Consider the following 6,000-nt stretch of genomic DNA (forward strand, 5'->3'; position numbering starts at 1 on the left):
TAACAACGTAACCCTCCAGAGGGGACATCTTTAGTCTGTTCCACTGAGATGTTGTCTCTGCTAGTACAAGATTCAAAATATGTGCATAACACCAAATATGAACCTGATTGGGGGAATGCTCAGAGAGGAGTGTAGACTGACCCTGCATATTAGCTGCACCATCTGTTGAGTTGCCCACACATGTGCCAATGTCAATATTAAGGTTCAGTAGCACTTTTCCCAGAAGCCCTACAAAATGCTGGCCAGTAGATGACTCACAGTCTACCAAAGCAATCAGTCTTTCGTGAATGACATCTGTTACATATCGAAGTATAATTGAACACTGGTCTTTGGAGCTGATATTTTGCGTTGTGTCAATTTGAACTGAAAACATGCCAGCTTGTCTCACTTCTTCTGCTATAGTCACCTTTATCAGTTGGCTAATGACATCCACAACTTTATTTATTGTCTCTTTTGACAGCAGAGTAACTAGTGCACCTCTGCCTTTTGCACCAGTTTCATGCTGTTTTTTGCTGTTTTCAATGCAATTATTAACATGCTGTTGGAGGCAAATGTCAAGAGTAGAATCAACTCCAGGACGTTACCATGATTAACAGCAATGTTTTCTAAGCTAAAGGCTCCCTCTTCTTTATCTCCCCTGTAGCTAAGCCCACATTTGCCTATGACTTTAAAGGGTTAGTTCACCCAAAAATGAAAATTAAGTCATTAATTACTCACCCCCATGCTGTACCAACCCCGTAAGACCTTCGTTCGTCTTCGGAACACAAATGAAGATATTTTTGATTAAATTTGAGAGAACATGCGCGAGAATTGCGATCTGCTTCAACTACTTCAGATCGCAATTCTCGCGCATGCGTCGTGGAAACCTAAGGAAGTCTCGTTTCTGGCCTACAAGGAAAAAAAGGAATAGTCGAATAAACTCGTTATTTTTGTTTGTTTTTTCGCACAAAAAGTATTCTCGTTGCTTGATAAACATATAGTTGAGCCACGGTAGTCACTTGGGATATTTAAACATTTTCTTCATTGACTTTCTGGGCCGTCAAGAGGCAGTCCCTTAGGCAGCCAATGTGGTAGTTATACAGCTCTCAAATTTAATCAAAAATATCTTCATTTGTGTTCCGAAGACGAACGAAGGTCTTACGGGGTTGGTACAGCATGGGGGTGAGTAATTAATGACTTAATTTTCATTTTTGGGTGAACTAACCCTTTAACAACGTCCACTATACGCTCCATCACCTGACGTTTCTTTTTCACTTGCTCAGCAAGTAATGACATTTGGTTGCCAGTCAACAGGCTTTTCACATCTGCCTTTTGTACTTTCAGAAAGTAAGCATCTGCACTATCTCTGTGTGTCTTACTTATTTCATGTTCCACTATCCTTTGGTGAATGTGTTTCCAGTGTTTCATGCCTCCCTTTATGAAAGGTCCATCACTTACTAAAGGTGCAAATGCCAAACAAACTGAACAGTACAGAGATTTTTTTTTTTTCACAGTAAGTTAGCCACTTGTGGTTTGTTCCATCTTTGCTATTGAAAACCTTTGGTATAGGAACATTTGGATTTTGTTGAGGATGATAAGAAAAAAATTTATGTATATCCTGTGACTGAGGTCGAGCAAAGTAATCACAACTATCAACAGAATCATCTTTATCTGCCTTGTGGTTCTGGGTTCTGTTGTGGAGTTGTTGCCTCTGCTATCTGTCCCTGAGTCGACTCTGCTCTCCCTTTCACACTTCCTTCTGTATCCCTAGACTCGAATGCACCTGTATTTAATCACAATTAAAGCATATTGTAATCTTTAACATATTTGACATGGAAAGCACATTCAAATTAAATTGAATCAAATCAAATCAAATTAAACGTTTCCAAATGGCAAAATATGCAGGCTTAATTCATATTACTTTTATCCTATTCCCTTTCAGTCGTGGGCTTTGTATATTCACTATTATCTGATTAAAAACATAATGGGTCATGTCACTAGTAACACCTGGGCAGTGGGCATATAAAGTTGTTATATCATAACTAATGTGATCACTGCAAAAAGAAAAGCTTTTCTTACATAGTATTTTTGTCTTTTTTCCAGTCCATATATATATATATATATATATATATATATATATAAATAAATCTTACATCAAGATGAATTTACTAAACAAGTATGAAAAAACATCTCAAAATTAAGTGATTTTTTTTTTTTTTTACTTAAAACAAGCTATGGTACATTATCTACCAATGGGGTAAGACATATTGTTGTGTTAAGCAACAACAAAATCACTTAATTTTTAAGGGGGGGTTCTCCAGAAAACAAGACATAATTTCTTATGCCATTTCACTTATTTAGTATGTATATTGAATTAAGAATATTAGATAATATTTAGATATTTGAACTGTAAACAAGTAAGAAAAACTTTTTTTTTCCAGTGATAATGTTTGCTTCACACACTATGATACAACAGCAGCTTACCTGTGTCTTTCACAGTGAGAGGATTAACGTTAGTCTCTTCACAACTGGGTCCTGGCTCTGTTTCTGACACTAAAATAATTTTTTATATATTTATTTCTCACCACAAAAATCTCCTTTTTACAAAGCTTTCAAATCAAATCAAGGCAGTTTCATTAATTTATTGCTGAATCATGAGGTATCATTAATTATCTAAGGGAATTTTTCATTGAGCAGGGCTCTTCATTACTAATAGTTCTTCTGAATGACAATCCTTCCTACCTGCCCATTCTGATGTGTTAGGCTCATCATGACTGGAGCTTGGTAACGTTACTGTGCCTTGCTCTTCACTGTTAGCAGCAGCAAACTGGACTAGAGACGGCGGCTGCTGAAGAGCTACAAGAAAAAAATTGATACATGAACGGTGGTTTGCAGACAACGTTGTTTTGCACAGTCGCTGGCATCTTGCACTGCTCCTAACTAAACTTAACGTTTTAGCTTAACTTACCGGCCTCGTCGTCTTCGTTTGTTTTTTTGAGGAAAAATGTGCTCAGCTTAGAACATTTGGCTGCGTCAGTTTCCAAAGCTTTCTTCTTTTTTATTCTGGCCTTTTCAGCGCCGCCTTTGCGCTTTCTGTTATCCATTTTTACCTGACTTTTTTATTTTGAGAAACTTGCAAGGTGCCGTCGGGGGCGGGGCAAGGGAGTCAAAAAATAATCACTTCATCATTATTCTGCACTCTGCGAGAAAAATGTTCAAATAAAAAAGAATGGGGCCGCGGCAAAATAATAAATAAAAATAGTAGGGCTGCAGTAAAAAAAAACAAAAAAAAAACAACCCAGTGCCATGACAACAACGGCCCTCGCGGCCAAAAAAACATACCGGCCCACCGGGACCTTTCCCGGTGCTCCCGATTAGCCAATCCGGGCCTGGTTTGGACGTTTTTTGGATTTCCAAATTCGGGGAACAGACACAGTCTCTACACAGTCTATATCGGTTTAGCCAGTCTGTCTGCTTCCTGACCTGAGCTAAGACTATGAGCCAAATTACTAGAGAGAAGAGCAGCACCAGCCCAGGAGGGATGAATACCATCTCTTTTCAACAGGTCAGCTCTGCCCCAAAAACTTCTCCAATTGTCTATGAATTATTTTGCGGACACCACTTAGACAACCAGCCATTGAGTGAACACAATCTACTAACTATCTCATCACTCGTTCGAACAGGAAGGGGGCCAGAACAAATTACAGTGCCTGACATCGTACTTGCGAATTCAAAAACCTCTTTAATATTAATTTTGGTGATCTCCGACTGGTAGAGTCAAACATCATTTGTACCGACTTGAATAATAATCTTGACAATTTAAGAATTTACGATTAGCATTAGCCAGCACTTTTAAATTTGCTGTGATGTGACTATGGTTGCTGGTGTCTCTATTTTCACGTTCTGTGTGATCGAATCAGCAATTACCAGGGCACAATCATCAGGATTCTCCGTGGGTGTTTCACTGAGAGGGGCAAATCGATTTATTATGGGAAGCGGAACGGAAGAGTGGTTCTTTGATCCGCGACGAGAGCGATCTCTGACAGTCACCCATCTGCCCTGCTGCACGGGCAATAACTCAGCCGGAACCGAATCATGTACAGAGTCATTTACAAATGTGTTCAATGCAGCTTAGTTCAACAACTGAAGTTCCGTCTTATAAAGTGCATATATATATATATATATATATATATTATTTTTTTTATATATGTTCTTCCAGAGAATGCACCCAAGTGACATGCAGATTACATCAAGGAAAAGGATGTCGGTTTCAGATTACGATGGTGGTGGTGAATGCAGTTCCATCACAAACTCCCCATGAGGTCTTCCTGTAGAACAAGCAAAACTTGATGTAGCAGCAATCTCCACTGAATTTTGACTTCATAACTGAAAATATGCAAGCATTCTCGTGTTTCCTTCCGCAAGCTTATACAGAGTAAGTAGAGGGAAAACCCCTATGTGCAGAAAACGGTATGAATCATCCCAAAGCATGAAAGAATCATTGTTTGAAAACTTCAGGGCATCGAAACTGTGTCCTACGGCAGATCGATGGACTTTTCATCTGACCTGTCATCGGAAAGAACAGGAAACACTGAAGAGGAAACCAGCTGCCATAAAATATTCTGAGGATGTCACATCTATGATTTAAATGCAGGAAAAATAAGTGAGATTCTTGCTGAATTCAACATCCAGTGTAAGAAAAAAATCTATTCAATTTGGGGAAATGTGGGAATGTAAATTTACGGATTTTGGCTTGTTCTTTTTCGCTTCCAAAAACTTTAAATTTAATGTTATTTTACTATATCTATCTCAGTTATTTAGAGTATATAATACATAAACTTTTTTTTAACCATTTAACAGTCTTTTACCATTAAAATCATGATAATTCTTTATGGTGTAAGCGAGTCTCACTGAAGCCGTCTAAGTGTGGCCAAACTGCACCCCGAGAGATTGCATTTCTCAAGGAGCACACAGCAGTTCTGAAACATCTCCTCTGCAATTGATCTCCTCCGGGGGAAAATGGCTGTTTTCTGTAATAGTATTTTTAGCTGACTGAAAAGATCTCTCAGGTACAGTTAATCGATTGTCAAGTCCATTGATACTTGGCTCAGAGGAGTACTGGCCTCCCATGGTGCTAGATCAATGCTAATATAAATGATACATAAAAGATAAATGATATATAAATGCCTCATTCATTCATTCAAGAATGGAAGCATCTACCAAACCAAAGTTTAGGCTGGCTTCCTGCTGAAAAGAGGGAAAAATATAAGAAGGATAATGGTCCAAGAGGCTGCTCCTCTAATGCCATGTTTTGCTTTTGATTGCAGACTTTGGTATTTTGGTGAATCTGACAAAAACTTTATCTTTACCTTTTAAAACTTTACCTTGGTTTTTCCATCAAGAGAAACTGAAAAGTATAGATTTTCTACCAAAGTGTAGAAGTGATCTTTGATAGCAATCTTTCTTTTGAAACCCACATCTCTGGCATTTGTTACACTTAATTTTAAATCTTAAATTGCATCCATTAGCGTTTCACTCCAGCCTAGCACTTCTTGGGTTGTTATTGTCTCTTCACGATTGGACTTGTTTGGTTTAGTCCTCAGATGTAAATTGCTTTGGATAAAAGCTTCTGCTAAATGACTAAACGTAAATGTAAATGGTTCCTAAACGTGTCCTGGTGCCCCACCAAAACTGCACGTTTTCTCCCCAATCAAACATACCTGCTTCAACTCATTATCACATGGGTTAATGAGCCGATGAGTTGAATCAGGCGTGTTTGATTAGGCAGACAAAGAAAACCTGCAGTGTTGGTGGGGCGCCAGGACAGGTTTGGGAATAGAGGGTTAAATCTTCATGGGAAAAAAATGAAAGTTTTGACAGTTTATACCTTTCCATTACACAATATATGGCATTGCATTATTGCTTAACACCTTTGTGTATCTCTTCTAAGTCTATAAGTAGAATTATTGAGAAATACAACTGAAAACGTTTCAGTTTAGTGCAAACGTGCACCCATTGTGT

At 38.3% G+C, this 6,000-nt stretch overlaps 1 pseudogene; it reads right to left on the reverse strand.

Annotated features, from left to right (window-relative positions):
* Nucleotides 1-3,427: 3,427 nt before the first annotated feature.
* Nucleotides 3,428-5,109, reverse strand: LOC148964938 (uncharacterized; annotated as a pseudogene).
* Between the last annotated feature and the right edge of the window lie 891 nt (nucleotides 5,110-6,000).

Source organism: Pimephales promelas, chromosome 25 (genome assembly GCF_988280905.1).
Source record: "Pimephales promelas chromosome 25, fPimPro1.hap1.1, whole genome shotgun sequence".
Lineage (NCBI taxonomy): Eukaryota > Metazoa > Chordata > Actinopteri > Cypriniformes > Leuciscidae > Pimephales > Pimephales promelas.